The sequence below is a fragment of the Betta splendens genome, unplaced genomic scaffold (genome assembly GCF_900634795.4).
Source record: "Betta splendens unplaced genomic scaffold, fBetSpl5.4 scaffold_29, whole genome shotgun sequence".
Taxonomy (NCBI): Eukaryota; Metazoa; Chordata; class Actinopteri; order Anabantiformes; family Osphronemidae; genus Betta; species Betta splendens.
In genome coordinates, this window is record NW_026577848.1 from 497,402 (window position 1) to 517,978 (window position 20,577).

Below are 20,577 nucleotides of genomic sequence, written 5' to 3' on the forward strand. Positions count from 1 at the left end.
ATTCCTGGGGAGCGGCGTCAGTCTTCTCTTCCAGTCCGCTGAACCATTGCTCCTGAGCCTGAAGGGCGGAGAGCACCAACTTCGTGCTGGCTGGGTCGATTGCTGGCCAGATTGTTTTGTCAGGCTGCTTGATATGACAAACCCACATGCACAGCTTCAGAGGCCAGGAGGTAAGTATCAGTCAGTTTAATGTTCAAGGCAAGTTCCAAAATCGTACAACAGGCAGAGGTCGATACACGGGCAGGCAATCAGCGCTTGTACAAAGGGATGAGCAAAGCGGCGGTCAGACAGACTGGGTCAACATAGGTTACTCACGGCGGCAGTACAGGTCGGACAAGGCAAGCAGATAAACAAGGACAGGCGACGGTCATATATACAGGCTGACTTCATAAACAACAAATGCTGGAAAGAGGAGAAACACTTGCAACAATCTGGCAAAGGAGTGAGGCGAGTGCCAGAGCCTATATATCATGGTTGATTACTAATAGAAGTCAGCTGCCAGGTCATGTGACCGGGAGTGACACCAGAACCAAAACATAGTGAGGCAGAGGACCGGAACAGTACACAAAATAAAACAGGAAACACATAACATGCCCCAGGAGCCGTAACATGGAGCTGCGGTAAAGTCACAACGTCTGAGCTGAAGCAGCAGAGTGTTGTTATTAATGTTAATGAGTCTTTGTTACCGTTTTAACCTGAATCCTGTTGGTTCTAATGTCTGGACTTTCTAGGTTCTAAACTTCTACTTTCTGAAGCGTCTTCAGCTCCAAACACATTATGAGACACTGAATGGTTTCAACTGACTCTTTGTTTTCTACTGTTTCATCTTTGATTCTTAATTCAGATTGAGTCGCTGCAGTTTGTCAGAGATCAGCTGTGATTCTCTGGTCTCTCTGAAGTCCAACCCGTCACATCTGATACAACTGGACCTGAGCTACAACAAACTGCGATATTCAGGAGTGAAGGCTCTCTGTAACCTGGTGCAGAGTCCAGACTATGGACTGCAGACTCTGAGGTCAGTAGAGGTTGGAGTCAGTCTGTGCTGCTTTCAGCAGTATTGGACTAAACTCAGTTACTGTAGTGTCACAGCAGAGATCCAGTGTTTCCTGTAAAGCTCCAGTCACTCATCAAAGTGTCGTAGCATCAACACTAACTACTGATCAGGTTCATGTGTGTCACAGCTCTGAGATCAGTCTGGCTGATAGAACCATGGTTCCATGTAGTAACCATGTGGTGCTGGTCCAGAGCAGAACCTCTGCTGAAGTCCAGTCATCACATCTGTGTCTGTGTCCTTCTGTCATTAGTTTGCTCCAAAGCTTCTCATGTTTCTGTGTCAGCTGATGTTTCAAAGCAGAGAAGATGTTGGTCACCACACAGCGACTCTGTCTGTGATGGACCAACAGGAAGTCATCTCTAAAGCCATGACTCAGCAGTTTGTTTCACTGTGGAATGGAGTGAAATGTGCAGAGTAAGCAGACTTGATGCTTCAGACCAAGACGTTAAAATGAGCAGAAAGGAAGCTGCTGCACTTGTGCTGTGAACACGACTGAAGTCCTGCTGCTCTTTGTCCTGGATGTGACAGATGATGAAGGCAGTCTCTGTAGACACTCACTGATCTGCTCTCTGCTCTCTCATTCTCTGCAGCTGGAGATGATCCAGATGTAGAAGCAGCAGCAGTGTGTGTGTGGAGGTTCTGACTGGTCCATGTTACTGCGAGCAGAGCTTCATCCACAACTGACTGACAGAGGAACCAGAACCAGTGGAGACGAGTCTCAGTGTGAACTGATCTGAGACAAGCTGCTCTGTGTCCAGTCCACCTGGATCATGGGGGAAATAAAGTGTGTGGTGCAGTAGTTAGATATCGGGGACAGTGTTAATGTATTTATATGCGTATAATTTACTAACTCGCTTGCATTTTTGTACAAACCGTGTTTTCACACATTAATGCTCTAGTGTTGTAATATGAAGTAAACGTTCTGGTCACAGACAGATTGTTTATAAAGCATTTTTACTGTATAACCTGTGTCCACGTTGCTGCTCTTTGACGTTTTAATTCTCATTTTCTTTGCCAATAACAGTTTGATGTCGTACAGAAAAGCTCACAGACAAGAAAACAAAAACATAGAAGTCATTGAATAACTTTAGAAATTGACCAGAATGAATGAGAAGCTGCTGGCTTCATTGAAGCGATGGTGAGTCTTTAACACAAACACGACACAAAAGACGAGTTAAACTAGTGACAATGCAGTAACAACAGCTGGAAGTGTAGACGCTTTAGGATTAAAAATTTAAAAAACCTTTATGAAACAACAGTCACAGTCACACTGGTGACTCAATGTTAATTCAAAGTTAATTTGACTGTTGCTGTTGCGTTCTGTACGTAGACTTTTTGTTTGAGCGGCCGTGGAATAGGATACTGTACCTTTAATTAAGACTTATTTAGTTTATTTCACAGTAAAATAAACATAGTGGAGCCAGTCAAAAATAAAGGTCATAGGTCAAACACTGGACAAGATGGAGAAAGGTGGAGAGAAGTGTCCACGGTCCAGAACACACACCTTCACGAAAAAGCTCAATATCAGGGTCCTTGTCGTCCTCGGCCGCGAGAACTTTTCTTGGACACATGACTAAAATTTATGAGGCCTGTGAATATGATAAAAACTAATTATCATACGTCTCAGTTGGTCTAAGAAAGTTTTGATCTCCCTGGTGATTCTTGTGCAGTTTTAGCTCAGTAGTTGGAGCATTGACTTGGGAAGAAGAACACCACATGATTTGTGATCAGAGTTTCATCAGGACTCTCTTCCTCCTCACTGCAAACAGCTTCAGCATTAGAACTGGAGTCAGGTCCTTGTGCATGTGGTGCCCTCTGCTGGCAGCCGGCAGCAGTGACACTACATGACCACAGACTAGTTTCCCTGGTTTTTATTTGTCCTGGTTCTGGTTCTGAGCTCACAGTCGATGGTACCGACCGCTCAGACCGAATGAGGTCCAGAAATGTCGTGGTTTTCTGCTTTTCTGCCGGTGTTGTGAGTTTTTCAGTGACCACGTTTACTGGTGACTGACTGGTCGCTCGTTGTTCAGTTGTTGGAAGCAGGAAGCAGGTACACTCTTATGTGACTAATTAAATAAACGCTCCTTCTGTAAACAAGTGCTTGTTATATGATGTTGTTTTGCTTCTGCCTTCTTGATATTTATAAAAATAGAGAGAACAACAGTCCACTGAGGGAAGTATGCTTGAACTGTGAGGTCACTGCCTCCACCTGCTTCTGTGATGTATTAACCAGTGGACAAGTACATTTATGTACAATATCAATATTTATTGTCATGTGTTCTTTCACATGCTAATTCTGGCCCATGCTTTTTCTGATTCTGCAGAAGTACTGTACTACTTGCCTGAGCTGTAAATATGTACATGTGTATATGATGATGATGATGATGATTATTATTATTATTATTTTATGCTCTTTTCTTTTTTCCTGAAATCCTGCACAATTCCTTTGCTGCCTTCTTGTGGCTGTTCCAGCAGTTGAATTTCGCTCCTTTGGGATCAATAAAGTTCATCTTTCTATCTGTATATCTTGTAACTTATATATAAAGCATATTTTACTTCTTCATTGACTTGAACTGATTTTGAGGTGGGTATAAACACGCAATACATGTAAAGTTATTTTATTGGGCTTTTATTTAGAAATAGAATTTGTTCAACAGTACGAGGGCTGAGACTGCAATTAATTCAATTTGAACTGTTGCAATGCGACAGAACATTCTCTTTTCCTCGCAGGATCCATGTGTCTGATATGTCATTTTCAGTTAAACAAAATCACCACCTAAACACACCATAAATCTTGAAACGCTTCTTCTCATAAGTTTTGAAACTTGTATTGAAGCGGTGACGTATGGGACGTATGGCACTTTGGACGTCACTGATCATATGATTTTTACCATAACGAATCAAGCACGATGTTTCTGAACCGCTTTGTTGTTTTTTTGATGCATGCTGTGGAACTTCCTCTTCAACCAGCCCATCACTACAGATCAGTTTCACTTCATTCTTGTCTGTGACGTGTGGACAGACCAGATGAGCTGCTGGACACTGAGGTTCTGAAACAGTGAGCGAGGAAACCAGGCTCTGCTGGGTTTAAACCTTCTCTATGTGCTGGTGACCATTTCACCTTCATCACACTTTATGTTAGAAAAAGCTCCTAGAAGCGGTTCATTCAGTTGGTTCTGTAAAACACTTGAGCACAGTTTGTCAAATTACACTGCATTTGAAAACAAAGTCATTCTATGACTATGTTGGACAGAGTGTTGCTGCTGAGCTCTGATGCTCCTCACATTTGTCTGTGGGAGATAAGGACTGATCCACAGACTGAATCCATCCGGTTCAATTTAAGCAAAGGTAGAGAAAAGTACCAGAAATCCATCAGCAATTAATTCAATTCAATTCAATTCAATTCAATTTAATTCAATTCAATTTTATTTATATAGCGCCAAATCACAACAAAGTTATTTCAAGGCACTCTACAAAGTAAGGTTTAAAACCTCACACAATTAAACCCAACAAATCCCAAATACAGCAAGCATTTAATTTGACAGCAACAGTGGAGAGGAAAAACTCCCTCTCTAACGAGGAAGAAACCTCCAGCAGAACCAGACTGGATGTGGGCGGCCATCTGCCTCGACCGGTTGGGGTGAGAGGATAGAGAGATAGAAAAGCACAGCAACAAGCAACAACAAGCAACAACAGAGCACAGGCAGGATGGTTGGACCAGGGACTGGATGTAGGCAGGATGGTTGGATCCGCAGCTGCCCATCACAGACACCAAACTTTGAGTCCAATGATACCTGTAGGTGAGGACAGAGAGGGAGAAAGAGTGGGGGTGGAGGGGGGGGGGGGGAGAAGCACAACTACTGGACAGAAAGAGACAAGGTTAGTTAAACATGAGACAATGATGGGAGGTTATGGGACAGAGGAGGTAGAAGGAAACAGAGGAGCTCAGTGTATAAATTAAGTCCCCCAGCAGTCTATGTCTATTGCAGCTTAACTAAGAGATTCAGAATTAGAGTCAGAGTCATTGTGTGAGTCAAGTGATGTCTCTGTGATTCACTGTTAGTTTATATCAATGTGAGACTGGTCGTGGTCCCTGACAGAAGTAGAGCAGCTGGTGCAGCTTCCTCTGCCTCCCACTGTCTGACTGCATCCAGCTGACACTGATATGAACCACAGAAGAAGAGACAATCAGTGGAGGAGCAGCTGATGATGAAGGAGGATTTGAGCTGATGTAAAGATGAATGATTTGTGTTTCTTCTCCACATGAAGGTAGAAAGTGTGAATCCAGCAGCATGAATCAGTGTGAGGACAGAGAGGAGGGAGCCCCTCCCTCTAAAACCAGAAGAATGGAGATAAAGAGAAAAGCTCAGAGGTGATGATTCTGTCTCCAAGTCACACACACATCACTGATTTACTGTTACTGCTCATTTAGGACTCAGTGTGTGAGAGTCACCGAAGGTGTTTTTCTATCAGGTCCCATCAGAGACGAGGATCTGCTGAACCTGGACCTGAACCTGAACCTGGACCTGGACCTGGACCTGCACCCAGCTGTGTGTCCCTCAAGAGCGACTGGTCAAAGGACCTCAGTATTATTTCAAAGACCGACCTGTATCAGACTCACAGTGAGTTGTTGTCAAATCTCCATCCAGCAGTAGCTAAAGCTCTGATCCTGTAGAGGGTCTCAGGGGCTGCTCCTCTTCTAATGAAGTGCTGACGTCAAAGGAAGCAGCTGATCATCTCTGATCAAATCTGTTTATTGACGTCTCTACATGAAGGTTTTGGTCAAATGTCATAAAGCTTCTTCACTTGCAGCAGTAAATTGAAGTTACTACTGGAGACTTTAGTTGAGATGTTGTTGCAGTGGAGACGACTTTTTGTCCTCAGTGTCGACACCAGAGCCGACGTCAAACAATGAATGAATATAGGAAGTACAGTAGTTAAATTGTTCTACTGTAGCTGCTTAGTCTGCCCCACGGGTCAGTAGAGAATAACACAAATACAAGATGAAATAAACTCAATTATTTTGTGTCATTGCATCCAGGAACAGTACTCTGTAGTTTAAGCAGTAAAGATATCAGGAGATATAAAATGCAAACATTTTACTGGCTTCAACAGATCAGCTGGAGGAACGTACAGCATGATACTTACTACTACTAACTACATGCTGAAACAAGCAGCTGGAGACACAGACAAACTGCTGCTGCAGCTAAAACCACTTTAACAGGTTTTATGTAACATTTCCTGTTCATGTGCTGCGTCAGACATTAAGAAACAGTTTCTGTAAACTCACCTGGTTTCCTGTAAACAGAGAGGGAGCGGAGCCTCAGTGATCACTTGATCCAGGTACAGGAGCAAAGACTGAAGGTGTTCGGTGAGTTCAGACTTCATTTAGAGAAAACAGAGCAGAAGGACGAAAAGTTAACTAAACACCAAGAAGAAGAAAAGTTGAGAAGGTGAGTGTTTAACAACATTACTGTGACTGAGTCTGTTTGTTAATGTAGAGCAGAGATGTCAAACTCAAACCAGCCCCTTGCTGGTTTTCCAACTCCCCTTTCCCAGAGCCTGCTGGTTACCTAGATCAGGTGTGTTAAGTGGTGACCAGCTGGTCGCTTGTAGTTCTGGTGTCGGATTTTTGCTCTACATAAGTTTGATGCTGAATAAAGCAGCTGTAGTCACTAGTGATGGTTAGATGAGGCGTCATGAAGCGTCTCGACACTTTGCAAAACTGTATTGATACCGTGTCGATACTGTGTCACTGAATACTGACACCTGCTGGAACTTAAAATCCCTACAGGCAACTTAGTTGACAGACTCAGCTGACACTGATTTGATGACCTTATATATACAATAATATAATTTAAGTCATTGTATTTTATATAGTATTATTTCATATCTTCATTTAAATTTAAAATTTATATTTTTAGATACAGTTGATAAAGTGAATGTATCATATTGTTAAAAAAAAGTTGTAAACTTTTTTTACAAATTATTATTAAAAAAAAAAAAGGTTTTCCAACGTTTTAAAATTAAGTCTGTTAAGGTTTTCTGATACAACTTTTCCAGCTGTAGAAAAGACCCGTTCACATGACACAGATGAGGCTGGAGTGCAGAGAAACTGTAAGAAAAGCCCGAGGAGGTTTGGGTAGATTGTCTCTTGATTGACCCAGTATCTCACAGGATCCTGGGACCTGGTGTTATCGCCCTCTGTCAGGTATCTCTGCACCTCATGGATGGAATCAGCTGTGGCACTTTTGGTCTATCTGCCCACTTCAATGTCGAGATCTTGTCATAGGTCATCTAAAAAACAACAAATTGGCATTTTAGTACATGATTACTAAACAACAAGAAACAAATAATGCTGAAGTGGGTGCAGACAGCTGCTGTAAAGTTCTGTAAGGTTCTGGCCGGGGATCATTTGTGCGTCCAATTACAGACACTCTGCCTGCAGTCTACTGACGGCCTCATTGCAGTTAGAGGAACTGCGGAAACAGAGTGACTTGAATCTGGGGTCTAGAAGTGTTGCTGGGGTCAATACATTGTAAGGTGGTTTTGTTTAAATAGATGATGAAAATATGAGATGAAAATGGTCCCACTCGGCGGAAACCTTTCTATTGGCTTGAGGCTGCTCCATAAATATAGATGAATTTAACGATGAACGGCAAACGCTCAGGGATTCCTTTTGGCAGATGCAGCCCGACACATGCGCTTCCTTATAAACACAGTTTGATGAGAGGGCACGATGCTGTGAGAGAACGCAAGACTCTGCGAGCACAACAGCACGAGAAATTCAACAAGGCGGCGCGACACCGGTAGTAAACAACAGCGCGACAAACTATCTGCCAATTTAAATAAGTAAATAACTACCTTATTTTACGGAAAATAATCAACCACCCTACCATTCTGGATAACACCAAAGAAAGTTTTGAGTACATCGACGAGTGCTTCGAGCGTCTGGTAATGGGGAAAAAGGAGACGGCTCCAAACAAGAGATCCCGTCCGTCTGACTCAAGCTTCGACGCACATCTGGCACTAGTGGAACTCCTCTACAAAGAGTTTATGGCCCTCCGCGATTCCCTGGAATTCAGCCAGCAGCAGGTGATTTCTCTCGCCACCGAGAACGAGGCCCTGAAGGGAACGGTGCAGTCCCTGACGGAGGATGTGGCTCAGCTAGCGGCCGAAAATAAAAAAATAAAAGAAGGCATCATCGATCTGCAGGCCCGCAGCATGAGGGGACAACAAACTTCCTTAAACAACAGATGAAGATTCCAGCAGACGCAGTGGACAAGATGGCGTTCCACCGTTCGCATAGACTCGGAGGAAGGCGACCGGATGGCCAGCGCCCTCGACCCGTTGTTGCTAAGTTTCATGACTTTAAGCAGAAGGAACTGGTTAAGAGCCGGGGCAGACAGCTGAAGGGAACCGACTACAGCGTCAACGACCAGTTCCCCAAGGAGATCCTCGACCGCCGACTGTTCCCCATCCATAAGAGGTTCATGGCAGAAGGCTGCAGGGCTGTCATCAGCGTCGACAAACTGTACGTCAACGGAGAGCTCTACCGGGACCGGGAAACAACTCTACTAGCAGGTGGTACTGTATGTAACAACAATGGTTTAATATAAAAGGTTTGGTAAAAAAATAATAGATGCAATGCAACTATGTGATATAACTTTACATCCAGTATTCAAACTTGTTCTCTTCCAGATGTTTCATGTAAATGTTTATTGTCATTCTAATGTCACTCACTCACTCACTTTGCAAAGCGCTCACCATACTTAATCACTCACTTTCCTTTCACTTTAATTTTCCTTCCCTTTACTCTTTTTCCTTCACCTACTTTCACTCCACACTGTCTACATCCTTTTCTCTATTCTTCTTCCACAGAGTCAGCCAGCTATGTAGTCCTCCAGCAGCCACACACAAACATCTACTGCACAGGGGAAACACGTGCACATACATAACACACAACTCAGAATACACAGGTACTTAAGGTTAGCCACACACCTAAAGTCTGTCACACTACATACACACAAGACTAGTGATCCACAGCAGTCAGGTAAGATATGACACCACTGAAGATTGTCACCTGGAATGTACGTGGAATCAATAAGAAGGAGAAACGATTTAAAATATTTAACCATTTGAAAACCCTACAAGCAGACATTGTTTTACTACAGGAAACTCATATTCCCAAAATTATAAATTACACTCTGGTATCAGCAGAGTTCCCACATACTTACTTAGCCGGTTACAATTCTAAACAAAGAGGGGTCGCCATCCTGATAAATAAAAAGATTAACTTTACTCATAACGATACCATTGTAGATCCAGAAGGGAGATATATAATCATTAATATCTTGATAGGAAACATTGAATATTGCATAGCTAATGTGTATGGCCCTAATGCTGACGACCCCTCTTTCTTTCACAGCTTCTTCACATCACTGTCTGCTCACTCTGGTTCCAAACTTATAGTAGGAGGGGACTTTAATTTAGTATTCAACCCAGAGTTGGACAGGCTAAGCAAAGCTGTGAGCAACAGGAACTGGCAATCAGTACAGACCTTAAAACAGTACATGGATGACTTCGGTCTCTGTGACACATGGTGTTCTCTTCATCCTACATCCAGGGAATATACCTTTTTCTCACCAGTTCACCACTCTCACTCCTGTATAGATTATATTTTAGTAAATAACTCAGTCTTTCAAGATGTCTCTGACACCAATATTCACTCTATCACAATCAGTGATCATGCACCAATGTCCATTTCGTTGATTAAGGCTGCCACACCATCAACCAGGAATTGGAGGTTTAATACATCATTACTCAATGATCAAGACTTCATCAGTTATGTCAGGAGAGAATGGACAACCTTTATAGAAATCAACGATACACCGGGAACCTCACCCTGTGTTCTTTGGGAGGCTGGGAAGGCAGTTATGCGCGGTAGAATTATTTCATATTCATCACACTAGAAAAAAAAGGACATGTTACTTGAATTAGAATTAGAGCAAAAAATAAAATCTCTAGAGATTAAATATGCTGCCTCTCCAACCAATGATAGAATCCTAGAAGACCTAAGGAATCTAAAGCTGAAATTAAATAATATAATTGATTGCAAACTCAGTTTAAGATAGATCAATTACCCTGGGAGAACTTTGACCATGCTAACAAATGTGGTAAATTTCTAGCTAACCAATTAAAAAATAATAAAGAGAAACAAATCATCCATTCAATAACTAATAAGAAAGGGAATATTACTTGTTTTCCCATGAAATAAATCATACCTTTAAAAACTTTTACCAAGAGTTATATACGTCTCAAATAGATCCATCCATCTCAGCCATAGAGGAGTTTCTGAATAAACTAGAACTGCCAAAGCTAAAGGAAGAACAATCCACAACTCTAGACTCATTGTTATCTTTGGCAGAACTACACGAAGCTCTGCAGGAGATGCCCAATAAAATAGCTCCAGGACCAGATGGATTCCCAACTGAATTTTATAAAGAGTTCTGGTCCATGCTGGCACCCAGCTTTTACAAAATGGTAGCTGAAATTAAACAACATCATTCATTACCCACAAATATGAATTCTGCCTTCATAAGCCTGCTCCAAAAACCAGGAAAAGACCCTACACTCCCATCGAGTTATAGACCAATTTCACTAATAAATGTAGATTTAAATATAGTGTGTAAAGCTCCTGCTAGAAGATTAGAAAAAAATCACTCAATATATAATTCACTCTGACCAAACAGGTTTCATTAAAGGTAGACAGTCAACAAACAATATGAACAGATTAATCAACTTAATTGATTATATCACCACCCATAAACTTGAGTCAGCCATCGTCTCCTTAGATGCAGAAAAAGCTTTCGATAGAGTAAACTGGAAGTTTCTTTTAGCCACTCTGCACAAATTTGGCATTGGGGAAACATTTATAGACTGGATCCAAATATTATACAACTCAGCAAACGCCGCAGTTATAACCAGACCTCACCAAGGTCTTAATCTGCATAGAGGGACCAGACAGGGCTGCCCACTTTCCCCATCACTATTTGCAATATTTATTGAACCTCTAGCCGCAGCAATAAGACAGCATGAAGGAATTACTGGAATATCGACCAAATCAGTAAATCATAAAATAAGTTTATATGCTGACTATGTGTTACTGTTGAAAAAATACTACATTTAATCATTGAAACATATTTTGCTAAAGCCTCGTTAGCTGTGCTATAGCCTTGAAGTTTTCTCCCCTCTGCTCAGCAAGAAATAGGGAGTACCGGTGTGTAGCATCCTTATCTGATGAGCCCAATGCTTGCTTTGTGCAGGAAATATTTCCCACGTTCTGTGTGACTCTTCACCTCCCAGAATGCAATACATATTATGAGCTGAATCATTGTCTTCTCTTCAGTGAGAGGAAGTTGCCTTTGCTGTAAACTGCTCACTCCTTGAGAGTAAAATCCTGAAGAAGGTCTCAACTGATTGTGTCTGCTTTATTTAATTTAAACATGGCAGTGTATGTCTTCTTTTGTGGGCCAGCTTTAATTTTGCACCATAAATCCAATTCCTTGCCTCCAGCAATTTTAACTCCATGACCAGCATACATGACGGGCCCAACCATACCATCCAAAGCACTCTGCCCACCAGTCCCAACCTCCAGTAATGCTGTACACCATTCTGGATGGCTCTCTTTGACCCGAAGTATAAACTGTTCCCCATAGGCTGCTTGAAGATGGCCCCTGGACGCTCGGATGACATTAGTTCCCACTAACACTGGGACAGAGGACCGGTATTCGGAGTCTGGAACCACAAATGTCGGCACGCTCCTGAATTCATTCCCCAATAACTTCATGTTGACTGCCCCTTCAATGCACATTTTGGAAGATTCTAATGCCTGCTCACGAAGGGTGGGATGATTGCGCCAGTATTTGTGTGTAATACTGGTTATTTGTGAGCCTGAGTGGATGAGTAGCCATCCCCTGATAGGTGCACTAGTGGTAGTGGACTAAGCTGCTGGCACGGTTCTCCCATCTGAGGCTGGGCATACGCTTTGTGACTAGGCGACTGGTATTGCTGTAAGGGTTCTGTAAACCTGGCGGTGGGGCGGCTATGTTTGGGCCTCACCACTTGCTCCGGGCTCCCCATTGGTCCTTCCTGCACAGAGTACTGCTGAGCATCATGGGATTTGTGGGAGACATCTGCAGCAGGCTTAGTTGACAGTTGGATACTGGATGTTGTGGGTGGGGGCCTCTCCAGTCTCAGTGTGGATTCCATATAATTTTCTGACCTGAGCATTGTGGGATGAACTATGGTGTACTCATTCACTGTTTATACCTGTGTACCAGTAACCGCTGGGTGTGATTGTTCCGCACAACTATCAAAAACAGCTATCAAACTCGATTTCAAACATAACCCAAATCCATGATAACTTTCTAACACTACTTACTATCTACTTACTATTACTATCTTAATCTAAGCTTCAGACATATACAAAACAACCGTTAAATTGCCAGATCACTGTTAGGATATATCCAGCTTCTGTCCCTAAATGCCACATCCGGGTCACGGCACCAAAGATGTAACCCGCCCTCTCGGTCTCTGTCGTGCTTGGAACGTCCAGACCCCTCCGGCTGTCTGCGCTGTGTTCTGGTCGTGATTTGTTGAGGGGTGTGGGCAGCACAAGGACACCAGTATTGAAGCTGCGACAGATGTCGTGCCAAAAAGTGACTGTAGAAATTGATTTCCGCACGCGGGAGCGCGCACCGCCTCATTAAGGCGTTTAGCTCGGTTTGTGTAAGACTACAGCTTCTTATTTCGGTTTCAAACGGCCATAACTTGTAAATATTATCCGCTACACGTTTTCTAGTGGACGTAGTGACGCCACGTCTTTTAGATTTTGTGTAAACGACGGAAATAATCCTCCTAATTCTCTTTACAGCGATCGTCGATCGTGACTATTTAACTGTATGACATGACGCTAGGACTCAGATCTACGACCCAATATTGATGCAACATGTTTGTTCTTCACATTTTGTGTCTGATTAAAACTGCACGAGTGACCACCGAGTTGTTTCACCGCTTTTAACTTCCTGTATGGGACCAGTTAAACCAGTAAGATGCTTTCATGTTGCCAAAACGTGATTATTAGAGCCAAAGCTTTTGGTCAGAAGCTTAATTATGTCTTATTTTAAATACACTGAGCTCTGCTTTGTTATATTTACAGATGTAATACACCAAGACCAGTAGAACCAGTAGCATGCTGGTTTTATGTTGCCACAAAGTGATTAAAGCCAATATCTGTTTACCGAATGCTTCTTTCTCCCTTATTTCAAGTTCATGAAGCTCTGCTGGATTATAATAATAGATTTAATGAGCATCCAGTACATCTTATCACTTTCCACGCCTGTCTGAGACCAGTTAAACCAGTAAGATGCTGTGTTTACGTTGCCAAAAAGTGATTAAAACCAATATCGTTTCATAAGGAGCTTATTTCTGCCTCATTTTTATCTTTATCAAACTCTTCTTGGTTATATTAACAGGTTTAATGAGCATCCAGCTCACTTGACCGCTGTCTGTAACTGTCTGAGACCAGTACAACCAGTAAAAAGCTGTTTCCACGTTGCCAAAAAGTGATTCATGTAAATATCTTAACAAGAAGCTTATTTCTGCCTCATTTTAAGTCAATGGAGCTCTCCTTGTTCATATTAACACATTTAATGAGCATCCAGCTCACTTGAACACTGTCTACACCTGTTTGTGACCAGTACAACCAGTAAAACACTGTTTCCACGTTGCCAAAAAGTGATTCATGCCAATATCTTAACAAGAAGCTTATTTCTGCCTCATTTTAAGTCAGTGGAGCTCTTCTTGTTCATATTAACATATTCAAATCAACTTGACCACTGTCTGTACCTGTCTGAGACAGGTACAACCAGTAAGAAGCTCTTTCCACGTTGCCAAAAAGTGATTCATGCCAATATCTTTTGACAAGAAGCTTATTTCTGTGTCATTTTAAATGCAGCGTGTTCCCTCAGCATCGCTGCTGTTCCTGCACTGAGTCCAGTCAGGAAACGTTCCTCTGAAACACCAGTCACACTTGATCCTGGTGAGACGCTGAAACCAGCTGTGTAGAACTCAGTGCTGTGGTTCTCCATGAGCCTGGACGGTGTGAGGAGGACACGGTGAGTCCTGGTGAGTCACAGTCACCTGCTTGTGTCCGTCCCTCCTCCACTCTCTCCCCCTGGGGGTTATTTTTGCTGTCATGTCAGGCCCCACGGCTCAGACCACGTGTACACACTGAACCACACACCCTCCGCCTGGTTCCACTCGTCCTCAGCTGACACTGTGGGACCGAGCGGACCTCACCAAAGGAAAGTGGAGTGGATTCTGCTGTAAACTGAGACGAACAACAGGCTCACAGACAAACACATTTACACAGTGGGGAAACAAACACACAGAGAAAGCTTGTTTTACTTCAGCATGACGGACACCGTGGCCGAGGACGACAAGGACCCTGATATTGAGCTTTTTGTGAAGGTGTGTGTTCTGGAATGTGGACACTTCTCTCCACCTTTCTCCGTCTTGTCCAGTGTTTGACCTATGACCTTAATTTTGACTGGCTCCACCATGAGTAGCATCTGTTTGAGTTTATGTGAGAGCAACACAGAGACACACAACCATTCACACACACACACACGGGCAATGGAGAGAGTCTAATCAACCTAATGCACGTCTTTAGACTGTGGGAGGAGAACCCGGAGAGAACCCACGCAAACACGGGGAGAACGTATCGGGAATCGAACCCAGAACCTTCTTGCTGTGAGGCGACAGTGCTACCCACCATGAATCGTTTTGCATTCAAGGACCCCAGGAAATTTGCTAAATAATTTCTTTTGCCTGTCTTTTACTATTGAAACGTAACTCCCAGGTTATTCTGTACTTCCTATAAACTTCCTATCAATTCTGAATCATCAAAACCGTCTTAGATTTACCATATTTTCTTTCACTGTTTTAACTAACATAACTAATCATTCAATCAATTCAACCTCATAGACATAAACACAGTGGGTGACAAAGGAACAAACAATCTGATATGAAAATGCAACAAAGACAATCTCTTACTTGTACCTGTACCTACAGAACTAGAGTAAACATACTCAGTCCAACGTACCACCTTTTATTAGCGATGGCCTGTTGAAACAAGAACTATCCAGGCCTGGAAAAATAGTTTCCCCCTTCAGAAAGTTGCCATCGGGAAGCAAAAAACCTGAACTGCACCATGTGATTTCTCACAGATGTCGTGTTTATGGTCCCTAACAACAAGGAGGAAACACTGAACCTAGGTTCTAGGCTCAGCGTGGATGATTATGATATGTACTGTTTTTGTACTTTGTTTTGCAGTTACTTTAAGAAGTCAAAACGAAACTTAAGGAATCATTTTTTGGCGTAGGCGTGAGGATTATGCTTATATTTGTATAAGTATATTATATAAGTGTAAAAGATAATAGTTTTGACCGACGTTGGTTGCACCCTGAAGATCATTCATTCCCTTTGTAACAATAGACATTGTTGTTAAAGCCCTAAAGACTTTTATTGTGAAGGACTGTTAAGCTTCCGGTAGAGGAACGCATCGTGTTAGGCTAAGTATGTAGCCATGTGTGCTATAAACGTGACTGGCTTAAGTATAATTTACTCAGTGTGTGTTCAACAATTAGTGTCACACGGCACAACAGAACACCCTCTACCGGCATGCAGCCAATGAGGTTTCACTGTAATTCCCTCCAGGCAAAAACAGACACCAGTAAACATCTATACAGATGTTACTTCTATCTTAACCTTAACAACAGCTGCTGTCATCCTACTCATCACCTAATCACATTTTACAGGGGCACCATAGAAAGCATCCTAACACTCAGCTTCACATCCTGGTTTGGCAGCTGCAGAGCCCAGAACCATCAACGGTTCTATAGCACTGTCAGTACTGCCAGCAAGATTGTAGGTGCTTCTCTCCCGTTCTTCTGCACACACAGAGCAGCTTCCATCATGGGGGGTCCTCAGCACCCTCTCATGGACTGTTCTCTCTCCTGCCATCAGGCAACAGGTACAGGAGCATAGGCTGCAGATCAAGCAGGTATCTACCAAACTGCTGTGACTCACAACAAACTGCACTCATTAAACTCATGCTAAACTCCTGTCCAGAAGTGAACTGATGCTAATAAGTGTACAGTAGGTGTCACGATCTGGGTTTTGTTTCTCGTTATTTCCTGTTTTATTTTGTAATACTTCCTGTTCAGTTGTCACGTCCCGGGTTTAGATCCGCCTTTATGTTAAAAGGACTTCCGGCTACGTCTCATCACAGCTGTTCCCTGTTAGTACCGGTCCGCATCATCCACACCTGCACTTCATCTGCTATTAGTTCACTTTGTACTTAACCACCACCTTTGTCCTCAGTTCCCCGCCAGATCGTTGTTTGTATGCTACCGTTGTTCCAGTTCGTTGACTCTGAGCCTGCCTTATCCCTGCCTGCCACGTCTGTCTGGATTATCTACTGTTACCTGTGTATGACCCCGGACCGTTGTGACCTGAGTTTTGGAATTAAATACCACTTTATCGCATCGCCTTGCCTCACGTCTCGTCGCTGTGCATGTGGGTCCGTTCATTGCCGCACCCTGACAGTAGGTTTACCACTCTTTTTATTACTGTTACGTTTAAACATGTATGTTATATATAATATATATAATATATAATAATGTATGGAAAGAGCACATGTTTCAAATTGGCTGAATATACAGTGATATAATTCAAAACAGCACGATAACATAAAAAAAGTTTTATTTTAAAACCGTTTGAAGTGTCATGTGTCATGTACAGATGCTGGTCATATAATCAGAATGTCATCAAAAAGTTGATTTATTTCACTAATCCCATTCAAAAAGTGAAACTTGTATATTATATTCATTCATTAAACACAGACTGATACATTTCAAAAGTTTACTTTTTTAATTGTGACAATTATAACTGACAACTAATAAAAAACCCAAATTCAGTATCTCAGAGAAACCCTGGAGAGGACTGTGAAACAAAAGCCATTCAAACCTGTTGGGGGAGATTCACCAAGTGTGGACTGCAGCTGGAGTCAGTGCTTCATGAACCACTACGCCCAGACGTATGCAGACATGCGTTTCTTATATCGAGCCACTCTGCAACAATAGACAGAGTCAGAAGCATCTCACCTGGGCTAAAGACAAAAATGAGTGGACTGCTGCTGAATGCTCCAAATGTTCTCTGATGATTTTCCTTTAAAATCAGGGTTCCAGAGTCTGGAGGAAGACTCCAGTGCCTGGTTTAAGGACCATGGGATCCCTGTTCTTTATTGGCCAACAAACTCGGCTGACCTTAACCCCATAGAAAATCTATGTAGTAGTGTAAAGATGAACATGAGATATGCCAGAGCTACTGTAACAATGGAGAAGAGCTGGATTCCACTATCAGAGCAGCCTGGGATCTCATAACACCTGAGCAGTGCCACAGACTGATTCAACCTATGCCACATTACTACAGTGTCACGTCCGGGCTTTACAGCCGCCTTTTACTCTGAAAGGACTTCCTGCTAAACACCACATATTCAACTGTTTCCTGTTTGTACCGGCATTCATTACCCACACCTGCATCTCATCTGCCATTAGCCTGCTCTGCATTTAAGGTCCACCTCTCACACCTGTTACCCGCCAGATTGTTGCGTGAGATCACCACTTTCCAGCGTTCATTGTCGTATCCTGTTGTGTATCCTATTCTGAGCCTGCCTAGTCCCTGTCTGCCTTGGTTACCTGTTACTGCCTGTTGCCGACCTTGCCTGCCCGACCACGATTCGACGCCCGACGATTTGGTATTGTACTCATCTCTCATGTATGACCTTGCCCGTCCCTGACGCTGTCTCGACCTGATCCTGTTTAAACCACATCTGATCTCCCGTGTATGACTCTGCCTGTATTGGACCCTGTATTTGGAATAAACTGTCCTCTTAACCGCAAAACGCTGTGCTGTGCATGTGGGTCCGTCATCTACAACGCCCTGACATACAGTAATTCAGGCAGAAGGAGCCCCACTAAGTACGGAGTGCTGTACATGCTCATACTTTTCATTTTATTTCAGTTGGCCAAGATTTCTAAACATTCTTTTTGTATTGGTATTAATATTTAGAATTTCTGATACTGAATTTGGGGTTTTCATTATTTCAGTTATAATCATCACAAAAAAATTAAATAAACATTTTAAATATATCAGTCTGTGTGTAATCAATTGATATAATTTAATATATATATATATATATATATATATATATATATATAAATATTAACTTTTTGAATGGAATTAGAGAAATAAATCACATTTGATGATATTCTAATTATATAACCAGCACCACAACCACTGCATATGTGCCGTAAATGACAGCATATTGTTTACACTCTGACGACCTGGGGGCCGACGCCTGCCACAGACGGTTCTACACCAAAGGAATCCCAGGTACTTCGTCAGAGTAAAGAGAGAGAAACGGAAAACTAATTGTCTCGTTTCCGCTCAGATGGGCAGTTTTAATTAGGAACCACTAACACATGGCAGCACCACGAGGATCATCTAAACTAACAATATTTCCCCTTACAGTGCAGATGCTGCAAATTGCGCTCGCCCTCACTCCCAGGATGAGGCTGGTGGTGGAGAAACTCCAGTAGAAAGTGGACATGACACTGGTTGGTGCAGACAACCAGCAGGCTGAAGAGGCCCACGTGGAGCCGTTAAACAAAGGGAAGTTGCTCACATGTCAACGTGAGATAGAGATGTGTGATGATTTGGATGTAAACAGTGCTGCAGCTGAACAGGCACAGGGATGGAGGAAGGTGAAAAAGAACTCTGTATGAAAAGAAAAGAAAAGAAAAGAAAAGAAAAGCTGCTGTAGACAGCTCAGTTTGTTACCATGCTGACGTTTTTGTTGTTTTCTTGTTTTTTTCTTGTTTCTTTTTTTTAATAATTTGAAAATGATCATATTTTTTCATTTTAACCCTGCGCTGTTGGTGTATTATTTAAACTATCCTTGTGTCACTAGTTTGTTTAAAACTGGCTTTTAAAGTCTTGTGTAAAATCTTTCTCTCTCTCTGTGAGTGGGAGCTGGGCGATTGTCAGACTCACTGACCTTTTTCCAGACATTTTGCTTTGTGCTTTGTTAATATTTTTCCACGCTGGTGTTTTTTGTGGTTTTGTTCATCAGTGGGTGTGTTAATAGATCGGGTAGGGGTTTAGTTTGTTGTTTTTTATGCTGTTTACCGACCTGTTTACCGCTGCTGCTCTTCTTTTCCGTCAATGAATGTGCGGTCGCTGTGGCCGCTGTAGTCGCTGCACAAAGCATCAAGTCGCCGCCAGGATGAGCGGCTCGGTGGTGATCTTCCTTGACAGCGTTGAAAACGTGACCTCCGTGGTTCAAAGCGGCGTCGTCATTAGCGACTCATTTGTCCCCGTGTCTCCTCTGACGCAGCCCGCGAAGAAAGTGACTTTGTGGAACATTCCACCATTTATCAGTGACGAACTGCTGAGTCGAGAACTGTCCAGACACAGCAGCATTGTCTCACCTTCAGGAAGCTGCCATCGGGATGTAAACAAGCAGAGCTGCGACATGTGGTCTCACACAGGAGGCAGACGTTAAAAAGGATGAGGACCTGAACCTGGTCCTCAAGATAAAAGTTGATGAGTTTGATTACATCCTTTTTGTAACATCTGAGACCATGAGGTGCTTTGGTTGTGGGAGAGAAGGACACCTCATCAGGGCGTGTCCTGAGAAGTTCACGCATGAACAAAGGGAACACGGTGAGGAGGAGGAGGCAGCAAAACAGGCTGAAGGTGAAGCAGAAGCAGGTGGACAGGAGCAGGGTGGAGGTGGTGCTGGGCAGCAGGCGGAGGATGGTGTGGATGCTGGTGAACAGGAGCAGAGTGATGGTGCTGAGAAGCAGACGGAGGGTGGATCAGAACCACAGCGAGGTGATGGACACGGTGCAGGGCTGCGTGAACAGGCACAGGGGCCGATCAAGCAACAGCCCCTGAAGAACAGGTTGTGGTGATGGAGGATGTGACGGTTGAGCAGACGACAAGCTGTGATGTCACTGAGACGCTTGTTGACACTGAGTCAGTGGTTACTGGAACTGAGAGCTGTAAAAAGGCCACAACTGGAGAAAGAAGGTGTAAATCGACTGTGAGCGGCCCCCAATAACAACAAGCGTCGGTGAGGGTCAGAGGGAGGCTGAGGAGAGCGAATATGGAGTCAGACCTCAGTGAGGACGAGGGTTCTACTCCTGGTAGCGACACTGACATCTCAGAGTGTAACTCCTCTCAGCCACGACCTCACATTTCAAAAGAGTTCCCTGTGGAACCTGTTAAGAGGTTTTTACTGAGAACAAAGAACATGAAGCGTGTGAAATTTGAGGACTGTTTTTCTGATAAGGAGCTGTTCTAGGTCGGTGTGTTCACAGATGAGGAGCACC

The 20,577-nt window shown here is 43.0% G+C and overlaps 3 protein-coding genes across 5 annotated transcripts in view; 2 read left to right on the top strand and 1 right to left on the bottom strand.

Moving 5' to 3' along the window:
• Positions 1–20,577, top strand: part of LOC129603764 (NACHT, LRR and PYD domains-containing protein 12-like) — a 155,648-nt gene that overhangs the window by 99,810 nt on the left and 35,261 nt on the right. The window lies entirely within an intron of this gene.
• The window catches only part of LOC129603748 (uncharacterized), a 151,362-nt gene that overhangs the window by 12,837 nt on the left and 117,948 nt on the right, over positions 1–20,577 (bottom strand). The gene's annotated exons all lie outside the window — the stretch shown is intronic.
• The window catches only part of LOC121202064 (NACHT, LRR and PYD domains-containing protein 12-like), a 290,159-nt gene continuing 272,814 nt past the window's right edge, over positions 3,233–20,577 (top strand). For 2 of the 3 annotated variants that reach the window (XM_055506697.1, XM_055506700.1), the window contains exon 1: positions 6,405–6,507. The gene's annotated coding sequence lies outside the window, so the exon portion shown is untranslated. Of the gene's footprint in view, positions 3,295–6,404; positions 6,508–20,577 lie in introns of those variants that run through there. The other variant, XM_055506698.1, reaches the window with a different exon arrangement.